Source organism: Phyllobates terribilis, unplaced genomic scaffold (genome assembly GCF_046119375.1).
Source record: "Phyllobates terribilis strain yellow unplaced genomic scaffold, ASM4611937v1 Scaffold_4__5_contigs__length_816908805, whole genome shotgun sequence".
NCBI lineage: Eukaryota > Metazoa > Chordata > Amphibia > Anura > Dendrobatidae > Phyllobates > Phyllobates terribilis.
The window spans coordinates 483,223,120-483,240,288 of record NW_027362764.1 but is presented as its reverse complement, the minus strand read 5'-3'; the positions used below and the strand labels follow the sequence as shown (position 1 = coordinate 483,240,288).

The 17,169-nt window shown below is 48.5% G+C and overlaps 1 protein-coding gene across 2 annotated transcripts in view; it reads right to left on the bottom strand.

Moving 5' to 3' along the window:
* Window positions 1-12,028, bottom strand: part of LOC141264385 (enoyl-CoA hydratase EchA19-like) — a 111,901-nt gene extending 99,873 nt beyond the window's left edge. The window contains exons 1-2 of one of the 2 annotated variants that reach the window (XM_073676679.1): window positions 11,921-11,983; window positions 4,604-4,700 (exon numbers count right to left, since the gene is read on the bottom strand). The gene's annotated coding sequence lies outside the window, so the exon portion shown is untranslated. Of the gene's footprint in view, window positions 1-4,603; window positions 4,701-11,920 lie in introns of both variants that reach the window. The other variant, XM_073676678.1, reaches the window with a different exon arrangement.
* Window positions 12,029-17,169: the final 5,141 nt, after the last annotated feature.

The following is a 17,169-nucleotide window of genomic DNA, read 5'->3' as shown; positions in this document are numbered from 1 at the left end:
CCAACGATCTCCTGCAATAAAAGTAAAATAATAAAGCAACATCATCCTTACCTTTCCATGGTTCCCATGACAGCTTCAGCTCTGCTACATCGAGATGACAGGCTGGACCGCAGCAGAACGCTGCCATCCAGCTTGCCATGCCGCGGACACTGAGAAGCGCAGGCATGCTTGCGCTCTGCAGTGTCTGGCTGTGACGGCATAAAGATGAGACGAGTTCATGTCCAATGATCTCAGCTCACCTCATGCACGTCACTGACAGCGTGGGAGAATTCTCACGCTGTAGCGCTGAGTGCAGGAGAATTTTCCCACGCTGTCAGTGACGTGCATGAGGTGAGCTGAGATCATTGGACATGAACTCGTCTCATCTTTATGCCGTCACAGCCAGACACTGCAGAGCGCAAGCATGCCTGCGCTTCTCAGTGTCCGCGGCATGGCAAGCTGGATGGCAGCGTTCTGCTGCGGTCCAGCCTGTCATCTCGATGTAGCAGAGCTGAAGCTGTCATGGGAACCATGGAAAGGTAAGGATGATGTTGCTTTATTATTTTACTTTTATTGCAGGAGATCGTTGGCTTCAGCTGGAATGGGCGTGGTGGTAAGTATGGTTTAATTTAGAACAATAAAGGAATGTGTCTTTATTTCAATTAAAGGACTTTATTCTGGGTGTTGTGTTTTTTTTAATTACTTTACTAGAAATTCATGGCGGTCATGTCTAATATTGGCGTGACCCCATGAATTTCGGGCTTAGGGCCAGCTGATAATGCCAAGCTGGCCCTAACCCCTTTATTACCCAGTGAGCCACCACACCAGGGCCCTGGATGAGTTAGGTACAGCGCCAGAAGATGGCGCTTCTATGAACGCGCCATTTTCCGGGGTGGCTGCGGACTGCAATTTGCAGGGGGGGGGACTCAGAAAGCTTGGGCCTCCCTGCGCTGCAGATTCCAGCCCCCAGCTGCCTAGTTGTACCTGGCTGGACACAAAAATAGGGCGAAGCCCCACGTATTTTTTTTTTAAATTATTTCATGAAATTCATGAAATAATTAAGAAAAAAAGGGCTTCCCTATATTGTTGTGTCCAACCAGGTACAAATAGGCAGCTGGTGGTTGGGGGCAGCCCGTTCCTGCCTGCTGTACCTGGCTGGACACAAATATAGTGCGAAGCCCCACGTCAATTTTTTTTTAAATTATTTCATGAAACTAGATGGTGGCCCGATTCTAACGCATTGGGTATTCTAGAATATGTATGCGGCAGACCCGGCGCAATCAGCAGAGCGGTGTTTAAATTTGGCGCCAAAATCGCTGACTGGTCGCGGCCAGCAACCGCGACCAATCAGCAAAGCGGTGTTGAAATTTGGCGACTATATCGCTGATTAGTCGCAACCGCCGGCCGTGACCAATCAGCAGAGCGGGGTTTAAATTTTGCGCCAATAATGCTGATTGGTCGCGACCAATCAGCAAAGCGGTGTTTAAATTTGGCGCCAATAACGGTGATTGGTCACGACCGCGACCATTCAGCAGGGCGGTGTTTAAATTTGGCGGCAACAATGTTGATTAGTCGCGGCCGGCGGTCGCGACCAATCAGCAGAGCGGTGTTTCAATTTGGCGCCAAAATCGCTGATTGGTCGCGGCCGGCAACCGTGACCCATCAGCAGAGCAGGGTTTAAATTTGGCGCCAATACTGCTGATTGGTTGCGGACGGCGACCGCGATCAATCAGCAGAGCGGTGTTTAAATTTGGCGCCAATAATGCTGATTAGTCGCGGCCGGCATCCGCGACCAATCAGCAGAGCGTTGTTTAAATTTGGCGCCAATCTCACTGATTGGTCGCGGCCGCTATTTAAATGTGGCGCCCAAATCGGTGATTGGTCGCGGGCAGTTTCCGCGACCAATCAGCAGAGCGGTGTTTAACTTTAGCGCCAAGATCACCGATTGGTCGCGCTCTCCGCACGCGAACAATCAGCGAATCGTATTGGTGAGGATCGGGGAGCGCCGCTGCCTGGTCGGATACTTCCGCTGTGAGAGGCCGGGAGATGAGCGACTGCTCGCAGCAGAAGTATCCCGACCCGCAGCTCCGCTCCCCGGTCCTCCCTTGACACCCTAGCCGCTGATGTCCCCACAGTATCCGCATGGTGTTACAAAGGTCCGGACATTTGTGTTAAAAATCGCTGATTGGTCGCTGGCGCTGCCCGCGACCAATCACCGATTTGGGCGCCAAATTTAAATATCGGCCGCAACCAATCACCGATCTTGGCTCCACATTTAAACACCGTTGTGCTGATTGGTCGCCGACGCTGGGCGCGACCAATCACCGATTTTGGCGCCACATTTAAATAGCGTCCGCGACCAATCAGTACAGCGGTGTTTAAATGTGGAGCCAAGATGGGTGATTGGTCGCGGCCGATATTTAAATTTGGCGCCCAAATCGGTGATTAGTCGCGGGCAGCGCCAGCGACCAATCAGCGATTTTTAACACAAATGTCCGGACCTTTGTAACACCATGCGGATACTGTGGGGACATCAGCGGCTAGGGTGTGAAGGGAGGACCGGGGAGCGGCGCTGCGGGTCGGGATACTTCTGCTCCGAGCGCCCGCTCATGTCCCGGGTTCTCGCAGCGGAAGTATCCGCACAGGCAGCGCCACTGACATCCATGCGGCTAGGGCGTGAAGGGAGGACCGGGGAGCGGCGCTGACATCCAATTGGTCGCGGCCGCTATTTAAATGTGCCGCACAAATCGGTGATTGGTCGCCGTCTTGACCGCGACCAATCACTGATCTTGCCGCCAAAGTTAAACACTACTGTGCTGATTGGTCGCAGACGCTGCCCGCGACCAATCACCGATTTGTGCGCCAAATTTAAATATCAGCCTCATGCACGTCACTGACAGCGTGGGAAAATTCTCCTGCACTCAACGCTTCAGCGTGAGAATTCTCCCACGCTGTCAGTGACGTGCATGAGGTGAGCCGAGCTCATTGGACATGACCTCGGCTCATCTTTATGCCGTCACAGCCAGACACTGAGGAGCGCAAGCAAGCCTGCGCTTCTCAGTGTCTGCGGGATGACAGGCTGGATGGCAGCGTTCTGCTGCGGTCCAGCCTGTCATCTCGATGTAGCAGAGCTGAAGCTGTCGTGGGAACCATGGAAAGGTAAGGATGATGTTGGTTTATTATTTTACTTTTATTGTAGGAGATCGTTGGCTTCAGCTGGAATGGGCGTGATGGTAAGTATGGTTTAATTTAGAACAATAAAGAATTGTGTGTTTATTTCAATTAAAGGACTTTATTCTGGGTGTTTGTGTTTTCTTTTAACTTTAACTATGGGGTTAGTAATGGGGGTGTCTTATAGACGCCTCTCCATTACTAACCTGGGCTTGATGTCAGCTGGCATTATAAGCTGACATCAACCCCAGCCCTATTACCCCACTGCCACCGCTACAGGGCAGTGGGAAGAGCGAGGCTAAGTGCCAGATTTGGCGCATCCTACGGATGCGCCATTTCTGGGACAGCTGACGGCTGGTGTTTCTAGCCTGGGAGGGGGCCAATATTCATGGCACCCTTCCTGGGCTATTAATATCAGCCCCCAGCTGTCTGCTTCGCCTTTGCTAGCTATTTAAATAGGGGGGACCCCACGTCATTTTTTTTTGGGGGGTCCCCCATTTTAATAGCTAGTAAAGGCTAGGTATTCAGCTGGGGGCTGATATTAGTAGCCTGGGAAGCTCCGTGGGTATTACCCCCTTCCCAGGCTTCAAACATCTGCCCCAGCCGTCTGCTTAACCTCCGCTAGAGACTAAAATTACGGGGAACCCCACGCCAATTTTTTTTTTAATAAATCCTTTATTTTAACACTAAATGACAAGTACAGTAACCAACACTGTCACTGTACTTCATATATATGTGACTGACATGTTTCTATCTATCTAATCTATGTGTGATGCTCTATTTTTCTGTTCTAAATTGTCGGGTACCGAGGCTGAATTGCCGGCCGGCTTTTTTAAAGAGACAGTGCATGAAAACACTATTATTTTTTTAAATAAATCCTTTACACTAAATGACAAGTACAGTAAGCAACACTGTCACTGTACTTATTATATATGTGACTGACATGTTTCTATCTATCTAATCTATGTGTGATGCTCTATTCTTTCTGTTATAAATTGTCGGGTACCGGTGTATGCCGCTGCTGAATTGCCGGCCGGCTTTTTTAAAGAGAGCGTCTTCTGAGCAGTTTGTCAGCTTTTGGACACCTTTGAAGGTGTTTTCTATGTGTTTCTATGTGTTTTTGTTTGCCTGCCATTGGTTTTAACGGTGTTCTAAGGTGTTCGACGAACAGTTCGACGAACATCCCGGTGTTCGACGAACCGAACCGAACCCGAACACTACGGGGGTGGATCAACACTAAATCCTACTTGACATAAAACGGGAAAGGTTTATTCGGATTTCATGTCAGACATTGAGAAAAACATGCATATGTGTCTTTTTATATAGTGTATGTAAACTTCAGGTTTCAACTGTATATTTAAAGCAGTGGGGGCCTCATAATATTTATAGATCAACTGTGGGGACAATCATAAATTATATATATATACAGTACAGACCAAAAGTTTGGACACACCTTCTCATTTCCGGTGACTACCTCTTGAAGCTCAACAAGAGAATGCCAAGAGTGTGCAAAGCAGTCATCAAAGCAAAAGGTGGCTACTTTGAAGAACCTAGAATATAAGACATATTTTCAGTTGTTTCACACTTTTGTTAAGTATATAATTCCACATGTGTTAATTCATAGTTTTGATGCCTTCAGTGTGAATGTACAATTTTCAAAGTCATGAAAATACAGAAAAATCTTTAAATGAGAAGGTGTGTCCAAACTTTTGGTCTTTACTATATATATATTATATATATATATATATACATACATATATACACACAGTGGTGGCCAAAAGTATTGGCACCCCTGCAATTCTTTCAGATAATACTCAGTTTCTTCCTGAAAATGATTGCAATCACAAATTCTTTGGTATTATCTTCATTTAATTTGTCTTCAATGAAAAAACACAAAAAGAATTGTCCTACAGCCAAATTGGATATAATTCCACACCAAACCTAAAAAAGGGGGTGGACAAAAGTATTGGCACTGTTTGAAAAATCATGTGATGCTTCTCTAATTCGTGTAATTAACAGCACCTGTAACTTACCTGTGGCACCTAACAGGTGTTGGCAATAACTAAATCACACTTGCAGCCAGTTAGGCTGTGTGCCCACGTAGCATTTTTCAAGCATATATGCTGCGGAATTTCCGCAGCGTAAACGCTTGAAAAACGCATGTATATCCGCACCCCATGGTCCCCAATGGGATTCCGCAAGTTCTATGCACATGCTGCGGATTTTTCCGCAGCGTTTATGCCGCGTTCAAAAATCCGCAGCATGTCATTTAATTTTGCGTTTCCGCAAGCGGAATTGCCTTTGTCCAATGCATAAAAAACGCAAGGCAATTCCGCATGTGGAAAACGCGTGATAAACGCGCGAAAAATGCGCGATAAACGCGTGCGGAATTCCACATGCGTTTTTCCGGGAGAGGACTTGCATTTATGCAGCAGAAATTTTCTGCTTCATAAATGCAACGTGGGCACATAGCCTTAATATGGATTAAAGTTGACTCAACCTCTGTCCTGTGTCCTTGTGTGTACCACATTGAGCATGGAGAAAAGAAAGAAGACTAAAACGTTTTGGAAGAATGTTCTCTGGTCAGATGAGACAAAAGTAGAGCTTTTTGGGAAAAAGCATCAACATAGAGTGTACAGGAAAAAAAAAAAGGCATTCAAAGAAAAGAACACGGTCCCTACAGTCAAACATGGCGGAGGTTCCCTGATGTTTTAGGGTTGCTTTGCTGCCTCTGGCACTGGACTGCTTGACCGTGTGCATGGCATTATGAAGTCTGAAGACTAACAACAAATTTTGCAGCATAATGTAGGGCCCAGTGTGAGAAAGCTGGGTCTCCCTCAGAGGTCATGGGTTTTCCAGCAGGACAATGACCCAAAACACACTTCCAAAAGCACTATAAAATGGTTTGAGAGAAAGCACTGGAGACTTCTAAGGTGGCCAGCAATGAGTCCAGACCTGAATCCCATAGAACACCTGTGGAGAGATCTCAAAATGGCAGTTTGGAGAAGGCACCCTTCAAATATCAGGGACCTGGAGCAGTTTGCCAAAGAAGAATGGTCTACAATTCCAGCAGAGCATTGTAAGAAACTCATTGATGGTTACCGGAAGCAGTTGTTCGCAGTTATTTTGGCTAAAGGTTGTGCAACCAAGTATTAGGCTGAGGGTGCCAATACTTTTGTCTGGCCATTTTTGGAGTTTTGTGTGAAATGATCAATGATTTGATTTTTGCTTCATTCTCTTTTGTGTTTTTTCATTGAAGACAAATTAAATGAAGATAATAATACCAAAGAATTTGTGATTGCAATCATTTCCAGGAAGAAACTGAGTATTATCTGACAGAATTGCAGGGGTGCCAATACTTTTGGCCACCACTGTAATATATATATATATATATATATATATATATATATATATATATATATATATATATATATATATATATATATATATATATATATATATATATATATACACACACACACATACACAGGACCTGTGGGGACCATCATTCTATATGTAAGGATCTGTGTACACAATACTATACAGGTGCATCTCACTAAGTTAGAATATCATCAAAAAGTTAATTTATTTCAGTTTTTCAATAAAAAAAGTGAAACTCATTATATAGGGTCATTGCAAACAGAGTGATCTATTTCAAGTGTTTATTTCTGTTAATGTTGATGATTATGGCTTACAGCCAATGAAAACACAAAAGTCATTATCTCAGTAAATTAGAATAATTTACAAAAAACACCTGCAAAGGCTTCCTAAGCATTTAAAAAGGTCCCTTAGTTTGTCTCAATAGGCTCCACAATCATGGGGAAAACTGCTGACTTGACAGATGTCCAGAAGGCAGTCATTCACACACTCCACAAGGTCCCAGAGTTCCAATTTTCATTTTGAAATTAAGGTCCCAGAGTCTGGAGAAAGAATGGAGAGGCACACAATCCAAGCTGCTTGAGGTCTAGTGTGAAGTTTCCACAATCAGTGATGGCTTGGGGAGCCATGTCATCTGCTGGTGTAGGTCCACTGTGTTTTATCAAGACCAAAGTCAGCACAGCTGTTTACCAGGAAATTTTAGAGCACTTCATGCTTCCCTCTGCTGACAAGCTTTTTGGAGATGGAAATTTCATTCTCCAGCAGGACTTCGCACCTGTCCTCATTGCCAAAAGTTCCAATACCTGGTTTAAAAACAACAGTATCACTGTGCTTGATTGGCCAGCAAACTCGCCTGACCTTAACCCCAAAAAGAATCTATAGGGTATTGTCAAGAGGAAGATGAGAGACACCAGACCCAACAATGCAGAGAAGCTGAAGGCTGCTATCACAGCAACCTGGGCTTCCATAACACCTCAGCAGTGCCACAGGCTGCTCGCCTCCATGCCACGCCACATTGATGCAGTAATTGATGCAAAAGGAGCCCCGGCGAAGTATTGAGGGCATTTACTGAACATACATTTCAGTAGGCAAAAATTTCAGATTTAAAAAAAATTTTCAAGCTATTGTTAGAAAGTATTCTAATTTACTGAGATAATGACTTTTGTGTTTTCATTGGCTGTAAGCCATAATCATCAACATTAACAGAAATAAACACTTGAAATAGATCACTCTGTAATGACTCTATATATGAGTTTCACTTTTTGCATTGAAGAACTGAAAGGCTGCGTGCCCACTATGCGTTTTTCAAGCATTTTTGCCGCGAAATTTCTGCAGCAAAAACGCTTGGTAATACGTGCTCCATGTTCCCCAATGATAATCTGCATGTGCTGCGGATTATCATTGCGGAAAAATACGCAGCATGTCCATTAATTTTGCGGACACGCAGCGTAATTGCCGCCATTGACTTGTATTGAACCGCATAATATCAGTATGAGCACATTTGCACAAGCGGATATTATGCGATTCAATGTGCGGATGGTACCCGAGTCTGGAGAAGAGGAGACTCTCATCCAGACTCGGGTACCATAGAACCTGTTAAAAAAAGAATTTAAAATAAAAATTATACTTACCTTTTGATGGTCCCCAGTCTCCTCAGCGATGAGTCCGGTCTGTTGTATGGGTGGCAGTGGTGTGAAAGGACCTGCCATGACGTCATTTAGTCATGTGACAGGTCACGCGACTGCCGACGTCAGCGGTCGCGTGACCTGTCACATGCCTAAATGACGTCATGGCAGGTCCTTTCACACCACCGCGACCCATATAACAGACCGGACATAGCGGTGAAAACACTGGGGGCCATCGGAAGGTAAGTATAATCTTTATTTTTTACCATTCTTATTCTTTTTTTTTTTAACTATTACTTGGTCACACTATATAAATCCATGCCGGTTGCATGGATTTATAGAGTGTGACCAAGTTGTCAAGCACTTTCCAAGTGATGCTAAAATCGCTTGGAAAGCGCTTGACAACCCGCATGCAGAAATGCATGAAAAAACGCTTGACAAACGCTTCTACCTGGCAGGAAAAATGCATGTAAAAGTGAGCATTGTAACTTTATGGAGACATTCAAGGGTATTTGTTGCTGGAAGGGGGAGCTTGGGATATTATAACCTTCAAAAGGAGCATGCGGGACCATGGGCGTACCCAGGATCAAAACTAGGGGCGGGGGGGGGGCAAGCCATGGTCACAGATACCAAAGAGAAATATATATATAGTACAATGCAAAGATTTCACTTCTTACATTACATGAGTGATATCTATTGTAAATTCCACAATAGCTCAGAAACCAGCGAATCGCTCCACACAGGATACTGGCCCCCATAAAATGCTCCATACAGGATACTGGTCCCCATATAATGCTCCATACAGGATACTGGTCCCCATATAACGCTCCATACAGGATACTGGTCCCCATATAATGCTCCATACAGGATACTGGCCCCCATATAATGCTCCATACAGAATACTGGCCCCCATATAACGCTCCATGCAGGATACTGGCCCCCATATAACGCTCCATGCAGGATACTGGCCCCCATATAACGCTCCATGCAGGATACTGGCCCCCATATAACGCTCCATGCAGGATACTGGTCCCACATAACACTCCATACAGAATACTGGCCCCCATATAACGCTCCATACAGAATACTGGCCCCCATATAACGCTCCATGCAGGCTGTTCCCCACACATAATGCCTCATGCAGGCTGTCCCTCCCCCACATAATGCCCCACGCAGGCGGTTCCCCCCACATAATGCCCCATGCAGGCTGTTCCCCCCATATAATGCCCCATGTAGGATGTCACCCCCCCTTATAATGCCCCATGCAGGATGACACACACCCCCCCTCCTTATAATGCCCCATGCAGGATGTCACACCCCGCCCTCCCTTATAATGTCCCATGCAGAATGTCACACACCCCCTCCGTTATAATGCCCCATGCAGGATGTCACCCCCCCTCCCTTATAATGCCCCATGCAGGATGTCACACCCCGCCCTCCCTTATAATGCCCCATGCAGGATGTCACACCCCGCCCTCCCTTATAATGTCCCATGCAGAATGTCACACATCCCCCTTCCTTATAATGCCCCATGCAGAATGTCACACATCCCCCTTCCTTATAATGCCCCATGCAGGATGTCACACACCCCCTCCGTTATAATGCCCCATGCAGGATGTCACCCCCCCCTCCCTTATAATGCCCCATGCAGGATGTCACACACCCCCCTCCCTTATAATGCCCCATGCAGGATGTCACATTCCCCCTCGCTTATAATGCCCCATGCAGGATGTCACACACCCCCCTCCCTTATAATGCCCCATGCAGGATGTCACACACCCCCCTCCCTTATAATGCCCCATGCAGGATGTCACATTCCCCCTCGCTTATAATGCCCCATGCAGGATGTCACACACCCCCCTCCCTTATAATGCCCCATGCAGGATGTCACATTCCCCCTCGCTTATAATGCCCCATGCAGGATGTCACACACCCCCCTCCCTTATAATGCCCCATGCAGGATGTCACATTCCCCCTCGCTTATAATGCCCCATGCAGGATGTCACACCCCCCCCTCCCTTATAATGCCCCATGCAGGATGTCACACCCCCCCCTCCCTTATAATGCCCCATGCAGGATGTCACATTCCCCCTCGCTTATAATGCCCCATGCAGGATGTCACACACCCCCACCTCACCCCCTCTCTTATACTGCCACAGGCCTCCATACAATAAAAAAAAAAAAAAAAAAAATCAAATACTCACCTCACTTCTCACCTGCTGCCGCTGCTCAGCTCCGGACTCCTCAGTGTCGCCGGCCTCATCCCGCTCTGCGCTGTGACTGCTCAGGAGAGAGCGCGGTGTAAAGACGTCACCGTGCCCTCTGACCTGAGACGTCACAGTGCAGCAGCCGCGGAGGATGCAGGAGCTGCTGCGAAGGCACGGGGAGAGGTAAGTATTGTGGCGGGGCCCTGAGCAAGTGGGGGGGAGCGGGCGCTGACACCGCTCTCCTCAGCTCACGGGTCCCATAGCGCGCGGGGTGCACCCCCGCCTGCTCAGGGCCCCGGCATTTGCCCGGGTGCTGACGCCGGCCCTGGTGTGCGGCGTGCGTCCTTGCTTTTAGAGGGGGGGCAGCTGCCCCCCCCCTGCCCCACGGTGGGTACACCCATGTGCGGGACCTTATAAGTTTCAAGGTAGCACAGTAGAGGTATTAATACTTTCTATGGGACCCAATTTAATTTTTGGGGGGAGGAGGTAATTATAGTAATGACACAATTTTTTAAATATTGGGGTCACTGTTTCACGCTGCAGGTGCACGCAGAATGGGAAGTGTTTGTAGGTTGGGAATAGATGGGGACGGTGCTGGAAATATGAGAAATCAGATGTGTCTTCGTTGTAATCTCTGCAGACGAGTCATGGCTGGAAGAGGTTGTCATGTCGGTCTGGGCCAGATGGAAAAGTGAATTACTCCACCAGAAAGAACATCTGCTGTGAGTCACTATCTATAACTGTACTGTAATCTCTTGTATGTCCTGCAGGACTGGTATCTACCACTATATGTCACCATACGGCGGTAATATTGCTCTTTTTAAGAGTGTTTTTTTCTTTAGTAATGTCATTATGTAGTGGTAGGTGTATGGCGGCATTATTAGTCTTTGTATAGAGTGTTTTGTTCTGTAGAGGTAATGGTTATATTATATTATGTACTCACTGTAGTGGTAATGGACACATTATAGCAATATTATTTTGTCTTTTTATATTAGTAATTTTGGTGATATTGGCCTTTGTATAGTGTATTTTAGTTTAGTAATAGTGGTATAATGTACTTCTATATTTATAGATCCTCCTTTTAATGGTGTGTGTGGGTGAGTGGGGTCATCTGAGGAGACATGCACTTTGGGGCTTCGTCCTCTGATTTTCTAGGACCCTAGCAACGCCCCTGGTGACACCCCTTCAGCAGTGAAATAAAGTGCTGGATTAGGGAATAACTGGAGATCCTGATAATCACAAGAACTACACGTTCTTCCAGCGTCCAGAATCTAAATTCCACAATCTGTGGAGACAAGTGCCCTATTTCCTGGCCAGCTGGCCACCAGGGCATTACATTGAGAAAACAGCACTGCGCTGACAATTAGTGCACACTAGAGGGCGTTATATGGTTTTACATGTACTCTGCAGACGTTAGAAAGACATGGCACGATTATTCTTTGGTGTCTGCACCTTCTCTGCTAGTACCGTGCACTGGGAGCACAGAGGGAGCTGAACAGCTTGGTGCAGGCACTGCTCGGCAGCTGAGTGCAGGGCAGCTCTATGCCCGACCTCTCTTACCTCTGTGTGAATGCCAGGGCTAAACATGGAGAGAGGAAGAACAAGAGCAGCGTAGGAATAAGCGCTCAGGGCCGCTCCTTATTGGATGCGGACAGTCATGTGACTGCCTTTGCTCTTGGCGTGCCAAGGACGTGTAAGCAGAGCTGAGCATGCGCAGATGCTGTGTTCTTCGCTGTGTGACAGGCTGGAGATAGCTTGTGTACCTTTATTTCTAGCTGGGTTTATACTGCCTGTGCTGGTTTTCTTGTGTAGGGGGTTTTATAGATCTGCAGGAGATGTATTGTATGCACTATAAATGGTAAAATAACTTCTAAGTAAAGTTACCTATACCCACCGGTGATCACAATGCGCAGAACACTCACCTGACATGTCCAGGTCTCATGGAGAAGTGTATAGAGGACACCAGGCTTAGCACATGTGCAGTATTCCCCTGACCAGCTGCAGGTATACAGGCTGCAGATCAGCGCCTATTCACATGCAGTACCTGGCGGTGGAGCCCCTGCTCTGTACACGGCGGAAGCCTGAGCTGGTGACAGCTCCACTAGGATAGATTAGGGCATTAATATTGTTTCAAGTTCTTAAATGGTTAAAATCACAAAGTTTTCAATTTATCTCTTAACTAGATGGTGGCCCGATTCAAACGCATCGGGTATTCTAGAATAGGTATGCGGCCGACGGGGCGCAATTAGCAGAGCGGCGTTTAAATTTGGCGCCCAAATCGCTGATTGGTCGCGTTAGGCAACCGCGACCAATCAGCAAAGCGGTGTTTAAATTTGGCGGCAATATCGATGATTGGTCGCGGGCGGCGGCCAGCGACCAATCTGCGAACCGTGTTAGTGAGGACTGGAGAGCGTGTTTAAATTTGGCACCAAAATCGCTGATTAATCGCGACCAATCAGCAGAGCGGTGTTTAAATTTGGCGCCAATACTGCTGATTGGTCGCGGCCGCCGACCGCGACCAATCAGCAGAGCGATACAGAGCGGGGTTTAAATTTGGCGCCAAAATCGCTGATTGGTCGCGGGCGGCGGCCACGACCAATCAGCAAACCGTGTTAGTGAGGAATGGAGAGTGTGTTTAAATTTGGCACCAAAATCGCTGATTAGTCGCGACCAATCAGCAGAGCGATCCAGAGCATGGTTTAAATTTGGCGCCAAAATCGCTGATTGGCCGCCGGCCGCGACCAATCAGCAGAGCGGTGTTTAAATTTGGCGCCAATACTGCTGATTGATCTCGGCCAGCGACCGCGATCAATCAGCAGAGCGTTGTTTAAATTTGGCGCCAATCTCGCTGATTGGTCGCGGCTGGCGTTTAAATGTGGAGCCCAAATCGGTGATTGGTCGCGGGCAGCGGCCGCGACCAATCAGCAGAGTGGTGTTTAACTTTAGCGCCAAGATCACTGATTGGTCGCGCTCTCCGCACACGACCAATCAGCGAATCGTATTGGTGAGGAGCGGGGAGCAGAATCGTATTAGTGAGGACCGGGGAGCGCCGCTGCCTGTGCGGCTACTTCCGCTGCGAGAACCCGGGACATGAGCGACGGCTCACAGCAGAAGTATCCCGACCCGCAGCGCCGCTCCCCGGTCTTCCCTTCACACCCTAGCCGCTGATCTCCCCACAGTATCCGCATGGTGTTACAAAGGTCCGGACATTTGTGTTAAAAATCGCTGATTGGTCGTTGGCGCTGCCCGCGACCAATCACCGATTTGGGCGCCAAATTTAAATATCAGCCGCGACCTATCACCGATCTTGGCGCCACATTTAAATAGCGTCCGCGACCAATCAGTACAGCGGTGTTTAAATGTGGAGCCAAGATCGGTGATTGGTTGCGGCCGATATTTAAATTTGGCGCCCAAATCGGTGATTGGTCGCGGGCAGCGCCAGCGACCAATCAGCGATTTTTAACACAAATGTCCGGACCTTAGTAACACCATGTGGATACTGTGGGGACATCAGCGGTTAGGATGTGAAGGGAGGACCCCGGAGCGGCGCTGCGGGTCGGGATACTTCTGCTGCGAGCACCCGCTCATGTCCCTGGTTCTCGCAGCAGAAGTATCCGTACAGGCAGCGCCGCTGACATCCATGCGGCTAGGGTGTGAAGGGAGGACCGGGGAGCGGCGCTGACATCCAATTGGTCGCGGCCGCTATTTAAGTGTCCCGCACAAATCGGCGATTGGTCACGGTCTTGGCCCGCGACCAATCACCGATTTGTGCGCCAAATTTAAATATCGGCCGCGACCAATCACCAATCTTGATTCCACATTTAAACACCGCTGTGCTGATTGGTCGCGGCCGATATTTAAATGTGGCGCCCAAATCGGTGATTGGTCGCGGGCAGCGTCCGCAACCAATCAGCACAGCGGTATTTAACTTTTGCGCTAAGATCAGTGATTGGTCGGGTCCGAAGACCGCGACCAATCATCGAATCATCTTGGTGAGGACCGGGGAGCGGCTGCCTGTGCGGCTACTTCGGCTGCGAGAACCCGGGACATGAGCGGGCGCTCGCAGCAGAAGTATCCCGACCCGCAGCGCCGCTCCCCGGTCCTCCCTTCCGCATGGAGGTCAGCGACGCCGGCAGTCCTTCCGCTGCTACCGGCCGGGAGATGAGCGCCTCGCGCCGCTCATCTCCCGGCTGCATCTCCGTCCCGCAGATGGGTCCGGCGGTCGGGGTCCTTCTGCTGTTACCGGCCGGGAGATGAGCGCCTCGCGGCGCTCATCTCCCGGCTGCATCGCCGCTGAGCTCCGTCCCGCAGATGAGCCGATAACGGCCGCCATCTTTTTTCAGAAATCCCGCGGCGCTGATTGGCGGCTGCCGGACCAATGAGCAACGCGGGATTTCCTGGACAGACAGACAGGATAAGACAATTATATATATAGAAGGTAACCTATCATTTCCCCAAACATATAATATGGGGTTAATCTGCAGGTTCTAAAACTGCCCGGACGATGCCCTGAATGTGCCACTGCGTCACTATATTCCTCCCGGCAGCCTCGAGCTTTCAGTCATAGGAGCACGGCCGGCTTCAGCCACCACTCAGTGCATCGTGAGTGTAAGCACGCCCCGGCATATACTGACTGACAACTGTCACTGCACTGATACCCTGCAGAGGTGGCTGTCAGTAAATGCGCCAGGGTCTGCTTACAGCCGCAGCTCACTGTGTACTGAGCAGTGGTCGAGGCCGCGTCGGCCGTGCCGCTATGACTGAAAGCCGGAGGCTGCCGGGAGAAATAAAGTTAATTTCATCCCAGTAGTGGCGCATTCAGTGCAGCACCCCGGCAGCTATAGAACACTAATAACCTGCAGATTAACCCCATATCAGTAGATTAACAGCATTCAGGGATATGACAGATTCTTTATAATAATATCCTCTGTAATCTCAGAAAAGAAGGGATTTGTATTGTGTACAGATCCCAACTTGGGTTATCAGCCACACTGAGGTCTCACTGTGGCCAGCTACCTGAGGAAAGAGCTGAAGTCACTAGCAGGCTCTAAACTTTAAAGGGGTATTCCCATCTCCAAGATCCTATCCCAATTTGTAGTAGGTGTAATAATAATATTGGCAAATACCTCCAATTAGAAATGTAGTATAGTTCTTCTGATTCACTATGTCGTTTACCCCATGTGCAGGGTATTGCAGTAGCTTAGGTATCCATGGTTACAACCACTAACAACTAACCATCACTATATGAGTGGTCGTAACCATGGATACCTAAGCTACTGCATTGCCCTGCACATGGGGTAAGCGACATAACAAATCAGAAGAACTATACTACATTTCAAATTGAAGGTTTTTGCTAATATTATTATTACACCTGCTACATATGGGGATAAGATCTTGGAGATGGGAATATGACGCGCCCCCTGGGCCATATTCTTTAGGGGGAATATCCGGAGCCGGATCAGATGGGAGTTGTAGTCTTCCGAGTGGCTGTGACCCGGTCCGTGCCCAGGGTGTCAAACTCAGTTGTATGTGGCAGTCCTACAGATGTTAATAAGTTCTTAATGTCGACTACGCCACCCGTTGTATTGCGGTCACTACGGCCGCCGCTGCAGCAGGGTCCGCTGAGGCTGATGGTGTAGGTGCAGCTTTGGTGATATAACCCCCAACGGGTGGGGTATAGCCTCAGGGGGATCAGGTGCAGAGGATGGGGGTTGTGGTGATGCAGTGTAGACGGCAATCAGAGACAGAGTCGGGTTATGCAGTTTAGGATGTTTACTCACTGCTGATGTTCCGGTCACTCCAGCTTCGAGTGACCTCCCGAGCCGTGCTGCGTCCACCAGGTTCTGGATCCAGCCAACCCCCAAATAAGTCCGGAGCGTGACCCTGAGCTCTCCTTCTGTCCTTTCTCTGGCCGTCCCCACTATTGATCCACCCAGGTCCAGCTCCCTCGGGCCTTCTGTTGGGAGACCCTTGGCCTTGGGTTCCCTGACCCTCCACGTGGTATGCCTTCGTGGTGGATGTGGTGGGTGGCCGTGGCAGACGCTGCCCACGGCCTCCGGTCTCTGGCTGGGGTGTGTTTTTGCCCCCACCAGCTTGGGTTCCGGTACCCTGATGCCGACTCTTCACCCGGGGATTTAATTTGGGTTCTTAGAGTCCTCTCTTCTGTTTCCCCCTCTGGGTCTCTCTTTCTCCTCTCTCACTCTGGGTCTCTCTTCTCCTCTGCTCGCTGACTTTCTCTCTGCAACTGACCCTGTTCTTAGTTGGTGCCCACCTTATATATCCCTCTATGTGTGAGCTCAGGTGACCAGCACCCAATGAGCTCCTATCTTTACCCAGGCTGCTCCCCCTATCTGCCCCTACACTATTTCGGATGTACCACCCCCCTCCCACTCCAGCCAGGAACAGACTCGGTCGTACCTGCACATTTCTAAGTGGGAGTACCGTCGGCCTGTTCCTCGGAAATGGGATGTATGTAGTGCATGCAGCCTACCGAGCTCAGGTCCACACTCCATCCTTACCCGGGAGTGGAATATCACACCTCTGGGTTGAGGTGCAATACCCCTGTAGCAGCCGAATCCTCAGGGTGCTACATTCCCCCCTGGTAAATCACAGCACGTCCTCGGGCTGTAAGATATAAAAACATCCAAACATACAATTTTTTTCATAAACAACATAATAAAACATATAAAACATATATATTAGCATAAAACTTTTCATATAAAACATTCTCGTCGCCTCTGGCTCCTCCTCCGGTCACTGTGCAACGTGTGACCGGGTAAAGTGCGACAGTCTTTCTTAGAAAAATGGTT